This window comes from Macaca nemestrina, chromosome 4 (assembly GCF_043159975.1).
Source record: "Macaca nemestrina isolate mMacNem1 chromosome 4, mMacNem.hap1, whole genome shotgun sequence".
Classification (NCBI taxonomy): Eukaryota; Metazoa; Chordata; class Mammalia; order Primates; family Cercopithecidae; genus Macaca; species Macaca nemestrina.
The window spans coordinates 60,002,040-60,021,450 of record NC_092128.1 but is presented as its reverse complement, the minus strand read 5'-3'; the positions used below and the strand labels follow the sequence as shown (position 1 = coordinate 60,021,450).

Sequence of the window (19,411 nt, the reverse complement as noted above, 5' to 3'; positions counted from 1 at the left end):
AGCTATGCATATTTTCTATGAACACAGTAAATATCATAGACTGCCTCTGACATTGTAAGGATTGTTATCTTCAAATATGGATTATGTCCCATAAAAATAGGAAATCCTGTATTTCCTTTCCATGAATCACATATGCATTATCATTAAACTGTTTACTCCCTGCTGGGCATGAGCTTATAGGGATAGGTGGTGAGGGAGAGGGAAACGTGGTGGTGGATTGTGCTAAAAAGCATGATGGCTCTGTGGTAAATCACTGAGACAAGACCATTGACTCCCTCCATTTAGGGAATCCCTAGAAGTTTTCTTCACCAACTGTCTTCAAACCTGAGTATTTCACCACAGAATGTCAATTGAAACTTAGGACTTTTTTTTGTTGATGTTGTTGTTGTTGTTGTTTTTTTTTCCAGTAGGTTGTCTGGCCTAACTTTAAGCCATTAAAGTTGAACCAGCAATCCTGTTGCTAATAGCAGCTCTTTCCAGCTGTTGACAGAATGTCCTTCACAAGACAGTACCGTAGAATTTCCCATTTCTGTGTGAACATCTTTTTCGCAAAACAAGTAATTAAGTTCAGCTGCACATATGCAAAGCATCATCAATATACAGGCAGTAGTAGGATTCATGTTTTCACTCCTACCCAGCACTTCCCATGTCCTGTTTCTCTGAAGTCTTCTGAGTGCTATTCCTCTTTCAGATAATTTTCTTCACTATTCCATCACCATCATCCAAATGTGCTTCAAGTATTATTACTGACATTGACTTCATCCTTGCATATGTAATGCTGAGTGTGTTTAGGACTTTTAAAATTAATAATATGATGCTTAAAAATTAAAATTTTAAATCAAAGATTTGCCCCTTACTTGTATATTTCTGTCCATTGTGTGAGAGTTAACAGTGAACTGTTCTTGAACCCCTGGCTCTGAAATGCAACCGGGAAGGAACAGTTTGTGACCTTCTAGAGAAATTTTGGCATAAACCCCTCTGCCCACTTGAAAAACAATGAGTATTATTCAACAAGATACTTACACATTAACCTTGCTAACTTGTGTTTAGGAAAAACATATTTGAAAAAAATGCCCTAGTGTCATTATTAGCTTGCCTAAACTATAAATTCAGGCTCTGAAAGATACTTGAGGGCTAATATGTAAGTGATTCTATTAGTGCACTCTTCTTACCAGGGTTTTTTGTTTGCTTGCTTGTTTGTTATTATGGAATAAACAATTTCTCCCAAACACATCCTTCGTTAGGAGCATTTTTCTACAGGAAAGCTATGACAAAGGTTTACTATTAGTCTTCTCAGCTTAACTTGCTTTGCTCTAATCTAGCATATGTGAAATGTCCTTATTCTAAACATCAGATTAAGGTAAAGTTTTTATTGCTGTTGCTGCTCACAACTGACTTCAATATATATATAGTTTTCTCAAACAATGCTAAGAGAGTGAATTTTAAGTGTACCACATACATGATAACTATGTGAGGTAATTTATATGTTAATTAGCTAGATTTAGTCATTCTGCAATCTATGTATACTTCAAAACACACAATGTTTTACACAATAAATATGTACAATTTTATCTGCCAATTTAAAAATAAAATAACATTATGTATGTTTGAAAAAGCTGACTTTAGGGAAGAGTGCTTACTCTGTGTTTGGTCTTCAAATGTAATGAAGATCAATGGAAATATATGCTATTAAAATAATTTAACAGAGTAATGTTTCAAATCTTTGAAGCCTAAAATTATTGCTAAATTAATATCCTTATTTATTTCCTCCATTCTATTGTCATCTTCATTAATTATAAAAGCCTTGTCAAGAATTTGCAAGAAACAGTATGGCCCCAAAGCAGCATTCTTCCCTTTTAAGATGGTTGGGTTATCAGTTAATCATTTTTCATTCAAAAGCAAGCTATATTGCAATTCTGTTTATATATACGTTTTGTGCTACTCCTTTGGGGAAAAAATGGTAAAGAGTCAAAATTGTACTCTCAAGTATATTATTGTTTAGTGAAGAGGAAAAAAGTTGCAATGTGAAAAGCTAGACTGAGAGATCAGAGGGGCTTTTTTAATAGATCATACATCTATTACATACATGTATCCACATATTCATACATGTATGTTGTATATATATGTGTGCATATGGATATATAATGTACATATGTAAATATATGGATATGTATGGATATTATATGTATATGTATATGGGAATGTATGCATACATATGTGTGTGCACATGTGTGTATATACATATGTACATGTACACACAAATATATACACATACATACATACATAGACACATATATATACACACAAACACACACAAATATGTATACATACATTCCCATATACATGTACATATAAGATTGAGCTAAATAAAGAATATCTAAAAATGAGTAAGTTTTAACTGGCAAAGAATTAAGGAAAGCATTCAAAGGTAAGGGAGCAGCAACTGAAATGAGCCAGCCAGGGACAGTTAAGAGCACAGTAGGTTTAAATAACTGAAAGCAGAAAGCAGAAGGCCAATGCCCCTGGATGACAGAGAAAAGGGAAAATAAGAGATGATGCAGAAGTTCAGAGATGGGCCAGATATCACAGTAGTTTCTAAGGATTTATCCCAGGAACAACAAGAAGCCTTTGAAATATTTTAATCTGGGAAGATTCACGATTGGATCTGAATTACATTGAAAAGAAAAAGTCTCCAACAGCAGCATGGTTAATAGATTGAAGAGAGATAAGAATTCAGGTGGAGAAACCAGCAAGGCAATTACAATCAACTGTAATAGCCACATGGCCTAAAAGGATGCAGAAAAAAGTGGAGAAAAACCAATGGATTTAAGACATATTTAGAAAGTAATATCAACAGGTTTAGTGGTGGTAATGGTGTGCGAGGAAATGAGAATGAGATTAATTGAGGAAGTCTCTAAATGGGAGCTAGTCTAGAAATCATTCTATACCCTACCATGAACATTCATTCTTTGGATAACAAATGAGAACACATCTAGCTACATGATTGGTATACAGCAGGTGCTGAAAAGATATTTCCTGAATGAAAGAATAAATAAATGAATGAGTGAATAGAACTGAATCCAATGTCAACACAATTGAACAGTGATATTGAAACGTCAGTATATCTGTTTAGTTTGGTTACCATAGGAGGCTTTCACAAGGCTATGGCAGGGGAGTTACAACACACCAAGTGACACTGTAGACACTGTGAGTCCAGGGAGATACTAGTTAATTCTCACAGAGAAAGGACCAAAGGAAACTAAAAGAAACCCAATACTAAAAGGAAAAAAGCTAAGCATGATTTACAGAAATTATGCAAGTGTCTTGCACACATCTGGCTATGTGCATAGAGCTTGTAATCTAATGGAAACTTGGGTCCCCCTGGACCAAGAACAAATAATATCCACAGGACATAAAGTCCCTCTTCCAGCACAACAAAACAGCAGGCTGGTAGCCAATTATGGTAGCAGCCAAGCAGATGTCCCACTGGTTTTAAATCAGACACAGAGACTTGGTTTGTTATCATTATTACTTCCATGCTGTAGCACTTATGTTTATGAAACTTTGTTTTGATGTTATCAGAGAGTGATCAGCAACAATCAAACAATTCTTATTGTAATTTTTGACAAGCATTGTACAAAGCTGTATCTAGTGAAGCATAGCTCCATCCTCTTTCTTAGAGCAAAACATGGGAGGATTAAGTATGACGGTCCTGAGGTAGATTGAAAAGTTCTAGCAAAGCTCTGCAATTGAGACCTCCAGCCCTTAAATACACTTCATATATCACTCTTTCACTTTTGCCTACTTTTTAATGTAAAGATTAGAAAGTGACCTTCTTGGCTGCTGTTTCCCTTGTCTAATTCCTTTGTCTGTCTAACACTGCTCTACCTGCATTCTAAGTATAGGTATCTATCAAGATCTAGGCTATATTTTTTCTTTTCTTCCTATATCTTCTCTTTCTTGACAATGCATTTTTCTCTGTGGGTCTAATTTTGCACCTCTGCACAATTAATTCCAAATTTTAATTTTTGACCCCTAAATTTTATCCTAATTGTAAGATTAGTTAGCATTGTTACGACTTTTCTACATACTGGTACAGTGTTTATTTTCTCATTTTTTTTTTTTTTAACTCTTGGGGTGATACTAATATTTACTGCTTTACAATTTAAATAGAGGCTTAGAAAAGTTAAGTAATTTACTCCACTGTTATGGTGCCCCACATGGCCAGACTTGGACCTAGATCTCCATGGACCTGGGCCTTGAACTCTTGGACACTCTGGTGTGATTGACTCACTGTGGTGTAACTGCATGTCAACATTTTGTGGCCATCTCTACTCAGGTGCCTTAAACACACATCTCCCCCTCCCTATCTCTAAGTCTGTGTTCGCAATCTCCATAAATTTCATCACCATAACTACTGTCACTCAGCTTAAAATTGTCACCCATACACCTAACCATCTTCCAATTTCTAACAGTTTTAACTTCACCATATTTTTTTCTATTTGTCTCCTGTGTTTTATTTTTCACTGCATCCACTTAAGTCAGGTTTCAATCACCACCACATTGACCATGGCCATAGCAACCTACTTGATCTTCCTGCATGAAGATTTGCTCCCTTCTCATTTGTCAGATTTATCTTCTGAAAGCCCAAATTTGATTATTTGACTTATTTAAAATAAAACATGAATAATCCTCATTGCCCAGATAATGGACTTCCAACTCCTCAGTATTTAAGGCCCTCACCTATTGTTTCTGTTTTGAATCATCTGTTCTTCCATGAAATTGTCCCTGCATTCTCACTTTGCATCTCTCACTGCTTCAAATAGTTCTTATATCTAGAATTTTCCATTCTCTACCGAATGTTACTCTCCAGATTCAGTTATTCTTAACAAGGTGTGTATACTTGAAGCATTGAAAAAATAATAACATGTCCAATATCCAACCTGGTCAAATCAAATCTAAATTAATGGGTATTTCCCTGTTTAAAAATGACTGCTTATGCTACCATTGGCCCATAGGGTAAATGCAAATAAAAGAAGTCATTTCTTCATGGCATTTTACTGCACCCTGCCAGATAATTGTCATAACATGTATATACATTATATATAGGACATATATATCATATATATCATGTATAATGTATAATGTATGATGTATATATAATGCATCATACATGATATATATTTATAAGTATGCTTGCTGTACAATATTGTATATTTGATAATATATTGTATTACTATTTTAATAATAAGTTGTATGAAATTGGATACTATTTGGTAATATATAATATGAACGACACCCTTTAGTATTGGGCAGTGTACAGCAAGCATTACCATATTCAGTAGCACACAGTGGTGTTACCTTAAGATTCAGTGGCAGCACCTTATTTCTGTACTATCTTCTTCATTTCCCCTTGGGCAGCAAAAACCACTCCTGTATTGACCTCCCATAATATTACATATCAGGCTTTATTTTACCTGTCCATTTAAATCTTATTTTATCATACTTAGAAACATATTTAACCTCATTGGTGTAATTGAGGGCTTATTCGTTTAATTTAACAGATAGTTCCCAGATACTAAACAATTATTTAATAAATGGATTTCATATGAATCATGGTTTTAGAAAGAAATATTTCAGATTGGCAAATGTGGTGATTTTATTGATTTTTTAAAATTGTACTTATTTCCAAAGGTATTTGAAACAGCAGTGAATAACATAAAATCAATGGTGACATAAAATAAATAACAAAGAAAATAGTCATGAAGGAGAGGAGATGAATTTTTCCCAAAACCTTAGCTAAGGACAGTTAGTTCACTGGAGCTCAAGCTTGGTGTCTCCTGGCAGCCAGGACCACAAAGCAACTGCTTTGTGTTTCAAATCTCTCATCAGATACAAGAAAATGTAGCAGTCCTTCAGAAGACATCATATTTCTTCACACACTAAACTCTAAGATAACTTCAGTAAGTATGTCTTTATAAAAGATAAACATTAGGCCAGGGTGCGGTGGCTCATGCCTGTAATCCCAGCACTTTGGGAAGCTGAAGCAGGAAGATTTCTTGAGCCTAGGCGTTTGAGACCAGCTCCCCTGACAACATAGCGAGACCTGTCTCTACAAAAAATAAACAAAATTAGCCAGATGCAGTGGCATGTGCTTGTAGTTCCAGCTACTTGGCACGCTGAGATGGGAGGGTCACTTGAGCCCGGGAAGTCAAGGCTGCAGTGAGCTATGACTGCGTCACTGCACTTGAGCCTGGGCAACAGAGTGTCTGAAAAAAGGGAAAAAGATAAATATTAAAATATTAAATGTCTTCAAAGTATTCTAATAAAGGGTTCAGAAGTAGAGATTATCTTCAGATATTCAGAATCTATAATACGTCACATGATTTGGCCCTTGATTAGTTCTCCAGCCTTATCTTTTACCATATTTCACTTCATGTACTCTACCAAAATACACAGCCCCTTCTGGAAAATGCCAAACTATATTCCGCCTGTGGACCTTGCACTGGCTGTTCAGTCTACTTAGAATCCTTTGCACTCATACACTTGTGTGCCTGTTCTGCTCTCTGTCTTCATTTAGCTACTATTTCAAATAACCTGTCGTCACACTCTATCATCTAACCCACTTTATTGCATTTATTTATTTATGCTACCTCATTTTATTGCACATTAGTTTGTGTGGTATTTTAAAAATCTTTAATATCTTTCACATGAAAATGTAAGCTCCTTGAGGCCAGGGAAGTTTTACTGTCTTGTTCACTGCCATATCCACACTGCTTAGAAGACTACTCAGCACATAGAAAACACACCAGAAATATCTGTTGGCCAGTTGAATAAACTATTTCTCATATATTTACTTTTCACATTAATTTACAATGAAAAATGTTTACAGTTTAATGATGAACTTTAATTCTATGAAATAATATCTGTGAGGAATGAAAAATCTATAGTCCCATACACAGCTTAAAATTGTTTGTTGGCCGAGCACAGTGGCTCACGCCTGTAATCCCAGCACTTTGGGAGGCCGAGGCGGGTGGATCACGAGGTCAGGAGATTGAGACCATCCTGGCTAACACGGTGAAACCCCGTCTCTACTAAAAATACAAAAAATTGGCCAGGCGTGGTGGTGGGTGCCTGTAGTCCCAGCTACTCGGGAGGCTGAGGCAGGACAATGGCGTGAACCCGGGAGGCGGAGTTTGCTGAGAGCTGAGATCGTGCCACTGTACTCCAGCCTGGGCAACAGTCTCAAAAAAAAAAAAAAAAAAATTGTTTGTCATGATACATAAAATGATAGGAATGAATAGCAAAAAAAATAAAATAGCACCCCTAATGTATTCATTTTCTGTCGCTGCATAACAAATTACCAAAAACTGAATGGTTTAAAGTCATACCCATTAATTACCTCATAGTTCTGTGTGTCAGAAGTTGAGCATGGAATGGCTGGATTCTCTTCTCAGTGTCTCACAAGACTAAAATCAAAGTTTTGGTTGAGTTGAATTCTGATTTGGCACTTGGGGTCCCTTTTAAGTTCACAAGATTGTTGACAGAATTGAGTTCCTTACGGTAGTAAGACAGGTTCTCCTTCGTTGCTGGCTATCAGCCAGATGTCCTCAACTTCTAGAGGATGACCTCAGGGGCTATTTTCTCCTTCCACTTTATGTATTTACTTATCTATTTATTGGTTGATATATTACATCTCCCAGTAAGCATAAAGCATTTATTAATTTAGTTTTTGTTATTCTTATTTTCAAGTAATATTTCCAAACATTTTCTGACCTGTGGCCCATTTTTATATTTATGTAAACCCTCCAGTTCTTAAAAATATTATTCATTTTAATATTATAAGATAAAGTTAGATTTTTAATTATATTAATAAATTGTTAAGGATTATGTATTCTTTAATAATACCCCAATGAAGAGCTAAATTTGATTTTTTCATACTAACAAATAAATTTTACTCTAAAATAATCAGCTAATAAAAGCATAATGTGTTAACACATAAATTAAGTTTTAATGTACTGTGTTTTAGAACCAAATATATAGTGAAAAGTAACCTGAAATTTAACTACCTTTTTGGTCATCAAATATAGATAAACACTTCTTTCATTAATTGCTATTTGAATTTTTGTATTTCACACTTTAAATTGTATTATTTTGTTTTTCATATTTCTAGTATTTAATTTCTTAATTATGAGGTAAGAAAGAAGGTGCAGTTTGCTTAATAAATATACTTCTCCATCCATGTGAATTATTTTTATGCTAATAAATAAAACATTAAATATGTGTGTGTATATATATATATATATATATGATACTACATTTTCTTTTTGATAATTGGTTTTGAAATACCAGACAACACTTCTTGCTTTGTTGGAATACAAATCAACTGAATGTAATTTTCAAATCCAATAAAGATGGTGTTGTAAATTTACAGAGAGAGATTTCTCTACTTTCAACTGTGATTTTCAATATACTTATATTTGCCAATACCTTTAACCAATGATATCTAAAATAACTTTAAAAGTAATAATAATAACGATGTAAAATTGAATAAAGTTTGAAGGTCTCCTTACAGCTAGGACTGTTCAGTTTGATAAGTTTAATGTGTGCTCATTTGATAACCACTAAGAGGATCTCAAACTGTTTTCCTTTTTAAGCAGTTAGAGTCCGAATGGATTTTAAAATCGAAATGGAAACAGACACATTTACCAGTTTTTTTATTGTTAATCCTTGAATATTGGAAACCAGTGGTTGGGAAAAACTGCATTATAATAGTAGACAGATGAGAGTTATAATAGAAAGTAGCTAATTATTAAACCATAAGATATGCATAAATAATTTGCTTTGACATCTCAGAATGAGATGAGGAAATGCAGAGATAACAGGATATTATGTAAAGCTTTGAAAAAATCGACAGGATTTGAACATGTGGAAAGGGAAAGAAATGAGCTTCTAGGCAGAGCAAACGGTTTAAAAAAAGACTTGGAGGCCCTTAAACATATGGGATATGTACATGAAGCAGAGAGGCATTAAGTTTGCCTGAAGCTCTGCCAACTCAAGAAGTAGGAAATCATTTTCAAATTTGGGGAAAAAAAAAGAAGAAAACTGAGGAAATATCACAGAAAATGTTAAATGCTTGGCCAAGGTATCCATTCAGTAAGAATTGGGAAGACACTGAAAAGGTATGAAAGGTTAGTGCAAAGGTTTATTCTCTTCCTGTTTGGCATATCTTGGCTTATAATTCCTCACTGCTTCATTATTTCCAACTGTCCTTGAAAACCTAAGTGTCCCAGATTTGTAAAAAAGAACCTTACAATGATATTCAAGGTATCTGTGGTATCTTTTGCCTTGATGTTTCTATTATTATTATTTTAAACTTTGCAATTCATTATTTTCCATGATCTCCCATTTCCTTATTCATAAATTGGCATTAAATTGCCAGATCTGTATGCTTTACCCTGGAACTCTAAGTTTATAAATTGAATATGTTTTGCCATACTATTTTGGGGTTATGATCTAGGTACCTCTAAGAAATACTTTTATTTTAGCAAATATTGTATATTCTTTATAACAATTTACAATTAGAGGAAGATAAGGGGTGGCATGTCCTGTTCATGTATCTTGTTACCAAATTCAGATTATAATCAGTGGTCATATCCATGGTTCAGGAGGTGACACAACATATAGCCAGAAATCAGTCATAAATATGAGGGCATAGGAGAAGAGATTTCATCTCTATCAAAATTGAAACATTTTTAGCAAAAAACCTAAGACCTAATAATATTATATAACAAGATATTTTTATAATTGTGTGTGAGATACATTTCAAATAGCCATTTAATAACTCATTGCTATAGTCTCTTAGATGACAAAGAAAACTTACACATTTTCTGTTCATACTTGTTTGATATATTATCAAAATTAGGGACTGTAGTCATAGATTCCTGAAAGAAGTGAGCTCAGGTTAGTGACATTAACCCTTGCCTTTCTGTTTGTAGATGTGATACAAAATTTTAATCTTTGATGGAATATTTCTGACCAAAATTAATATATAAAGTATATGCTAATACTTGGTTTTAATTCTGGTTTATTACCTTAATGTCTTAATTGATCCATAAACTTGAACACCTTTTGCATTACAGAACACACATGTAAGCAATTTTGGAAGCTCTTAAAATTAAGGTTGGGGACTTTCACTAATATTTTTAGTTTGCTTTTTATCTAGAAGTTATATATTTTGTTTTGTTTACATCAAAAGAAGTACAGTGAATAACATTGTCTGTGTTTTTGCTTTTCCCCTTAAATGATACATAATAGAAAAATTTAATAATACAAGGAGAATATTAAGCCATGGAAATACTCAGCTATATTTTAAAGACAATTATTAAAAGTTTACCTGAATACTAAGCTACACTTACAATGCAAATTGGAATGTTTCCCATAGACTTTTTTTTTTTTTTTTACTTTGCATGGAGATCACAATTAAGCAAGTTTGGAGTGTGCTGTCTATTTTTTTCTTAGCTTCATCTGGTATCTCCATATACTGTTTGTCTCCTTCTCTTTCCCTTTCCACACTATTCCCTTAGAGCTTCCTTCCTTGTCCTTAAGAGATTATTCCAAGCTGCCAGTTCAAGGACTCTATACTGTAATGCCCTGCAAATGATCGCATGGAAGCTATTGGTAGGTATAAATTTTAAGATAAAAAAGAGAAGCAAATAAGAAGCCATAATCTAGTCTAAAGGAAACATCTGGTCCCTACTAGAAGTGATGTGCTAAAAATGAAACACAGACCTGTGGGATTTGAATTTTAAGTTAATAACAATGACCACAATATAGCAATGAGTGATTTAAGCAGCTAAGATTTCAAGGTCTAACTCTGGATTAAGGTTTATATGACATTACCCCTTCCAGGAAACTTTGAAACATAGGAGATTGATTGTTAAATGCAAGCAAAATTCATAAAGCAGAAAATATTTGTGATACTTGTGTTTTTGATCGACAGCAGATACAGTTAGGCCTGCTCAGTCTTTCTGTAAACTTTTCTTCCTGTACAGTTAAAAGTCAACTTTATACTCATTTTGTTCATAAAGACAATATCTAAAATATCTTTCATTATTATTTTTTGTCTTTTGACTTTATGTTGTGGACATTTAAGAGAGTAGAGATAATGGTATAATGAGCCCAGGTGATCATACCTCAGCTTCAATGTTTATCCACATTTTGCCATTTTGGCAGTAAATCACCTTTAGACATTCAATCTAAAGACCTTAACATAGAGGACAGACATGATATAAACGGATATTTGAATATTGGAATTTGGAGGAAATCAGAGATGAGATAAGAATTGCAATGACCAAGGTCAGAGGTCACTAGGAAATAACAGTCGCTAAATTTTATGTTTGTATTACATGCATACCAATTCACAACACAGAACTGATTGAATTTATTTAGCTACTATGTGCTAATTGTAGTGTTAAAATATCTGCAGGATCAAAGAGATCATATACAACACCGTGTCCAAAACGGTCACATCTACTTTTCTTGATGATAGCTCAAATAAAAACTCTATTCCATTGCCTTAATGCTAAATAGAAGCTTTGGCACATTACAATATAAATTCCCTTGGAGGTTTGGCATAGTTATTTGCAGGTCATGACTCAGTGTTAGCCAGTTTACCCTTGTTCATCTTAGGGCCTGTCACATTGAAGGCTTTCCATGAAATTGACCGAATGAATTGTTTCAATACGTAATGCAATAAAATACATTTCTAGGTACCAGTATAGGCAATTGAGAGATGTGTTCAGATTTTCTATTTCTTAATAATTCAATCTTGGAAGATTGCACATGTTCAGTAATTTATCCATTTCATCTAGGTTTTTGCAAATTGCTAGCATATAACTGTTCATAATAATTTCTTGTGATCTGTTGTATCTTTTCCCTTAGATCTCAGCATTCTCTCCAACGTTGAACCATTCTTCGTGAGTTCATTGGTACAGATATTCTAGGTAGGTCTGACTTTTGAGAAAATCCTTGGATGAGTTGTGATTATGAAAATCAGACTGACACACACATGCATAAAGTAATTAATTCAAAACAAATGCAAATTAATAAATAGAGCCACCTCAAGTCACACATAAAGCCAAATGCTTTGCTCAGGATTCTACAGCAATTAGAAGCTGACTCCATCAGACTCTTGGTCTTTTGACCACATTGAGTTTTTATGTCCAAAGCATAACTTAAGGCTTATGTCCCCTCATTGTTCAGTTTATACCTATTCTTGTATCACCACTACTTCTATGCCTCCCTTACAGATTATAGTTCTCATTAGCCACTAAATTAGAAGCCCCTGGAGAGAAATGATTATGGCTTTGCAGTCATCATTGTGCTTAGTAGTAAGTACCCAATAATATATTTGATTAGCAGTCAGAGAGCTAACACATTAACCATTTCACTTAAGCCTCATTAAATCTCTTATGTGAAGAGCACTACAGTGCAGGTTATTGACTAGATGAGGAAACTATCTTATTTATCATCCAGGCATTATTCTTTATCCTTGTTCTCAGACCAAGTGACACCAAATGTCAAAATGTTGTTTGATTATAATATCCTTCCTTATCTTGGTAATCAGCTGTTTTTACCCTTAAAACTTCAGTTCTGAATGGGGAATAATTGTCTAATAGATTATCCATGAATCTGTCATACACTGTCAGATATTTTCCAAACACTGCCACTCAAATGACTTCTCAACACTCAGCTGCCTTAATTAACCTTTGAGATCAAAGACCCCATTTTGTTTTTTCAGACAGGGTTCACTCTGTCACTCAGGCTAGAGTGCAGTGGTGCAATCATAGCTCACTGTAGCCGCGACCTCTTAGGCTCAAGTGATCCTCCCACCTCAGACTCCCATCACTGAAATTACAGATATGATGTGCCACCATGCTTAGCTAAGTTTTATTTTTACTGCTTTGTAAATATGGGGTCTCACTATGTTGCCCAGGCTGTTCTCAAATTCCTGGGCTCAAGCAGTCCTCCTGCCTCAGCCTCTTGTGTCACTGGGATTACAGGTGTGACCCACCACACCCAAGTCACATTTTCTCATATATGAACAAAAGGTGTTAGAATCCTGGGCCCTGAAAGGTTAGATTGTAATTATATGGATTCTAAACTTGGCCTCGAACTCATCATTATATAAATTTGAACTTGAGATGCACAAAAGGCCTGAATTTCGAATCAAAGTTTTTTTACTATGCTCTGCAGATATTTGCTCTCATCAATATCTAGGTATAGCAGACAAAATGCAATATAATAAAAGGTATTTGGAAAATCAGAAAAATTCTCCCCCAACCCCAAATAAAAAAGTAAATCCAGTAGAATTAAAGCCTAAATGAATGAAGAGGATTAGACTGTCATGATCAATTTAGGAAGTACAACTACATTAAATCTATGATCCCTTAAAATTTTAATAACATTTATTTTTTAAATTATTATTATTATTATTTGAAGACAGTTTTGCTCTTGTTGCCTAGGCTGGAGTGCAGTGGTGCGATCTTGGCTCACTGCAACTTCCACCTCACGGGTTCAAGCAATTCTCCTGCCTCAGCCTCCTGAATAGCTGGGATTACAAGCATGCACCACCACGCCTGGCTAATTTTGTATTTTTAGTAGAGACAGGGTTTCTGTGTGTTGGTCAGGCAGGCAGGCAGGTCTCAAACTCCTGACCTCAGGTGATCCACCCACCTCGGCCTCCCAAAGTGTTGGGATTACAGACGTGAGCCACAGCGCCTGGCCAATTTTTTTTTTTTTTTAATTTTTTGATGCTATGCAACAGTTGCTCTTTGCAAAGTGCCACTCTCAAGTAATAATAAGTATCTCACTGGAAAGAAAGATACAAAGGTAAATTGAGTGATCATCCTTAGATAGCAGGATAAATTATATAGATATGTTTTCCATTTTAATTATTTGCCTGATTATCTATAAAGGGTGTGTTCAACTTTATAGAGAAAATAACAAAAACTATTAATATGTAAAATGGAAAATCATGACTAGAAGCACAATATAAAGACAATGGTTTGAATATTATTCCAAGGAAATATCACTTTAGGTTACCTGCTAGAGTTATATTTACACTTTTAGTTTATGTAAGAGTATAGCAATAAAAATGCAAATGTTTATTTACATATGTTAGTATAAGAAATATAACTGACATTGTCTCACAAACTGTTTTTTACAACTATCTTAGGAGTATTACTTCAGTTTAAAATTAGTATTCATTCAATTTGGGGGCAGTTGGTTAAGTAATTGAAGAGTCCTTACAAACTTATACAAAATAGTACTTCAAATCATTGCTTTCATAGATTTGGATCAGTTTTTTTCCTTCTTGTACCTTCCTCTCCCGAATCATCTACAAAATCCAAGATTGATACAGTTTTGATAAAATAAAAAAAACAACTAGTTTCAAAGGCCAAGAACTTGATGGAGAGAACAAGCAGAATGACTTACGAACAATTGTCTTTTATCTGGAGGATTCTGTAAATGAAAAGAGAATAAATACATTTCCTTCCTAGAGAAATCAAGCTGGAAATAAACAGAATGAGCTTATATCCTGAATGCTGACATGTTTTGTAGACCTCATTCCCAAAATGTCTCTTTTTGCAATACTAACACTATTTACAAAGTCTTGGGTACAGATAACTGATAACATTAAAGCTTCTGACAACAGAGATTATTTTTTTAAATGTCATAATCTTCAGGCTGTTTGACGAGAGACAGATGAGGAAACTTAGTGCCTTTCTCAACTATCCCTCACCACAGTCATTTTGTAATATTTATTGTACATAAAAGTAGAGTGTACTGATCGCTCATTTTTTGCCAAATATGTCAAGTTAAGTGAAGGTGATTTTGGAGGTGATCAGAAGACAATGGTGCATAAAATAGGAAAAATCCAGTATGAATGGGGAGCCCCTTCCTTTCAATTTTTAAAAAGTGACATTTCAGAGATTGTACGAAAGAACATTCTCACACTTTCCCAATCCTCCTATAATTATTTGAGACAAAACCTGCAATGAATTTCAGATAAAAATGAAGTACAAACAATATCAATGAATTCACCAGACAACACCCCCGCACCTACACACACACACAAACACACACACACACACACACACACACACACCCTAAATTCAGGGTGCGTGCTCTGCGTTGCAAAATACCTATCTATTTCTTGCTTTTGATCATGGATCAAGTGGCCTAATAACTTCTGACATGATTAGATTCGGAATTTTATTGAAACCTCTTTCTATCAGCAAACTATAACAGCATGGTTGTATCTATTGGGCTTCCAGTGCAATGTGGTAGCTGTTCTGTTCATTTCCTCTTTTCCCCTTTACTTTGCCTGTTCCTTGAGCTTCCTCTATTCACTTTGTCCTGTACCACAGTATCTGATTACATGATCAAGGCACTTATGCAATGTGCTGACACACCTCCTGCCTTCCTGGCATTGTGGCCAACATGCTTAGGGTAGAGATTACCATGGGAATTTCTGACTGGGTCTATGTATTTAAAATAATTGAGCAACACATACAATATCAGCAGCAAAGTGCAAAAAGTGCTGGAAAATAGAGGAAAGGATAGAGAAAAATGGTGAAGCAGTAACAGAAGCAAAGATAAATGGATACAAGATGGAAGAAGATATGACAATGTCTTATAAAAATCATAGGTCTAAGGTCTAAATTGTAGTTCCTGTTCACAAAGAGCAATGAGAAATTCTGAATTCTATTTTTTGTTGTATATGGTGAAGTATCATTTTTTAATTTTATATATTTATAAGGTACAACATGATGTTTTAATATATTTATACATTGGGGAATGATTAAATCTGGCCTATTAACATATCAATCACTGCACATACTTATCCATTTTTTTGTGGTGAGAACCCTCAAAATCTACTCTCTGGGCAGTTTTCAAAAATACAATACATTGTTATTAACTATCGTCCACATGGTATATAATATAAGTCCCAAACATTCCCCCTGTCTAACTGACACTTTGTATCTTTTAACCAAGAACTCCAAGCCCTCTTCCTAACCACCCAAGAGGGGTTACCAGCCCCCTGGTAACCACCCTTCTACTCTCTCTACTTCTGAGTTCCACTTTTTAAGATTCCACATATAAGTAAGATTGTGCAGTATTGGTCTTTCTGTGTCTGGCTTATTTTATTTAACAATTCTCGGCCGGGCATGGTGCCTCACGCCTGTAATCCCAGCACTTTGGGAGGCCGAGGCAGGTGGATCACGTGGTCAGGAGTTTGAGACTAGCCTGGCCAGCATGGTGAAACCCCATCTTTACTAAAAATATAAAAAATTAGCTGGGCATGGTGGTGCTTGCCTGTAGTCCCAGCTACTAGGGAGGCTGAGGCAGGAGAATTGCTTGAACCTGGAAGACGGAGGTTGCAGTGAGCTGAGATGGAGCCATTGCACTTCAGCCTGGACAACAGAGCAAGACTCTGTCTCAAAAAAAAAAAAAAAATTCTCTCCAGGTTTATCCATGCTTTCAGAAATGACAAGTTCAGTCTTGATGCAGTTCTGTCAAAACCATCCCCAAGAACCTTAGGAACCTCACTTGCACAAGCTCCCTGTGTTCTCTTTTCTGTTAAACGGAAATAAACATATTTGGCCTGCTGATCTTGCAGTCTTGTTCACTGTGGCATGACCCAGTGCCTGTAATAAAGCTTGGGACGGAGCAGGAGCTCAGTACAGCTGTGAACACCCAGAATGAAAGCCTTGCAAGACTCAAACACTCAGGGCTCTTCCTAGGCAAAAATCCGAAATAAATGGAAGTCTATTCTGACTTCCTTGCCTCCCATTCTCGTGAAATTTCACTATTTTACTATTGGCCTTTCCCTGTCCCATGAAAAGGAGCTCTTGAGTCGTTTCCATTTGTTCCTTCATTTGAAAAGAAACACTTACACTGTTTATTTAATTGTTATGGTAGGTAAAACTTAATCATGGGTCATAGAGATATTAGTATGTTAAGGCTCAGTTTTATTTGGAGAAAGGGCTCTCTTTATTTCATAGCTAAAGCCATGTTTTAAATTATTATAGCACTATACTGCTCAATTCAAAGGAAGACAAAGGGCCTGAGATCAGGTGTTAATGACCAAAAAAAGTGATCAAAGAGAACTGTGTGAGAAGAAGCTGGGACGGTAAGATTTCAAAGCAGGAAAGTACAGAGCTGGAATTACAATGCAAAGAAGGAAACCAGTCACACAGAAGACACAATGTCACTCTATACTCTGCATTCAGGCTTCCTCGGGTTGTCTAATATTTAAAGCCTGATGTAGCCTAGGCCCAAATCCAGGAAACTTTTTTTAAGGTCTGTGTTGAGTGGGAATAGGGGCAAGGCAGGCACAGGGGTAGGAGAACTACTTTCAGTAAAAATTATATATTTGCCTCACAGTTCTCAATAGAATATTACAAATTACATATTCTTGATTTGAAGGGGGTAAATTAATTTTGTATAAATTTGATTTTACTTACATTCTATTAACTAAGAAATTCAGTTACATTTTGAGCGATATATCACTTATATTTTAACTATTTTAACCCATATTATCGAGATCCACACATTTTGGAATGTTTTCTGTTTTAATGGAACCATGTGGTTTTAAGATGTTCTTCATGGGTGGCTGACATATTCTGCTATTTATTTGGAAGAACTTGAAAATTACTTTATTGTTACCTGTAGGTTTATTTTGTTTGGCTAAAGCCATCATAAACTTCATTATTCGATGAGGCTCTTTCAAACCCTTTAGATTGTATGTGTATTTTTTTTTTTAATGTGGTTAACTGGGATAAGTGAACACAATGGCAAAATACATACATTTCATTGCTGCTTCTGCTATATTCTTTTCAATGTTAAATATTCTGTAATTCTAGTAAGTGTGTGACTTTATATATTTATGACCAAGTTTTAGTGTTAGATTGAGCCCTTAGAGACTCTGTTTTCCAAGCAATAATTGATATGTTTTAACAGTTTTAATTTGGAATAGTTAAAACATCACTTAGCATGGTTTATTGCCTGTAATAACCACCTGTGAATATTTGTTGTGTGAAGAGACTTCAGTTTAGTAATATTAATATTGAATAAAACAATACAAATATGTTTGCTATTTGGCTGTTTTCTATAAATAATGCTTTGATGTGCAAAGGAGTCTTTAGTTTCCCAGCTTTAGTCCTACTTAGCCCTCTAGACTCAAGTGTTACTTCCTAAAAGGTGTCTTCCTGGACCCCTAAAACTGGGACCTTCCTGTCCTGAATGCTTCCTGTGCGTATTTCTGTTCCTGCAGTTGTCATGCTATTTTGTGTTAATGCTGCTCTCTCTCTGTGCCTGTTTTTTTCCACCAGACTGTGAAATTCTTAAAGGCCAAAAATATAGATTATAATTCTTGTACTCTCCATGCCTGGAATATAAAATGTGCTGCGTATTTCTAGAATAAATGGATAAATGAAAATATCGTCTCTTTTGCTAGATGACAATCCATGATTCCACATCTGTATAAATGAACAAACGTGGCTGTGTAAAAGTTAAAGTACTCTAAAGATGAGGTTGTTACTTCCTCATTTTAATGCAGCCCTCTATATATGCCCCAACATTTCTATTGAGCAACTTTTGTGTAAGATAAATGTATTCAATGTAACTGTCTGGGAAGATAATTTGTAAGAACATATTCTTTTGAGAGTTCGACATTGTGTTCACTTATCTTGGTTAACGACATTAAAAAACTCAGTTAAAAAAGTTTTTATGGACTTTATTATCAGAAGCATAGCTGCCATTGTGCATGAGTACATGTGTGTTTCTCTTTACCGTCAAGTTTTTCTGATTAGAAGTAAAATCACATTCCTTTTGGAATCCAGATATTTTTGGTGTAAGACAAGCCTATTTTTAAATTGGCATATCAACACTCTTAAGCTCCAAACGATACTCTCCATCCTCCTTGAAATAACTGCATTTGACTAGATTGGTTCTCCAGGTTCTCACACACGGTGTCCCCCTAGCATTTGGAGCTGGGACCACTTATTTCATCAGAGGCTCAGTCATTTCCAGTATACTGGACTGGGCTGGCTCACACCTCTAGGTCACAGGAGTGTCTCATGTTCTGGATCAAGGAGCAATTATGCTGCCTCTATAATAGGCCTTGCCGCTGATGTTGCTTTTACTTTGGTACTCTGGTTTTGAGTACTGGGGCCCATAATTTTGTCTTCATAAATCCTTCTAGGTATTAGATTCTGTACCGGAAAAATCACTTTCAATGAACTAAAGTTCCTGAACTTATTTTCTCCTAACAAGGTCTTAGAGAGCTGCTTTGCACATTCTCTAATACATTCTATGCCTAATATAAGAATATTGATTATCT

The 19,411-nt window shown here is 35.1% G+C and overlaps 1 long non-coding RNA gene across 9 annotated transcripts in view; it reads left to right on the top strand.

The window, feature by feature from the left end:
* LOC105475388 (uncharacterized) overlaps positions 1-14,600 on the top strand; it is a 79,247-nt gene extending 64,647 nt beyond the window's left edge. For all 9 annotated transcript variants that reach the window (XR_011622086.1, XR_011622087.1, XR_003016548.2 and 6 more), the window contains 2 exons: positions 11,944-12,005; positions 14,355-14,600. This is a non-coding gene — a long non-coding RNA (uncharacterized lncRNA). The remainder of the gene's footprint in view (positions 1-11,943; positions 12,006-14,354) is intronic.
* The last annotated feature ends 4,811 nt before the right edge of the window (positions 14,601-19,411 follow it).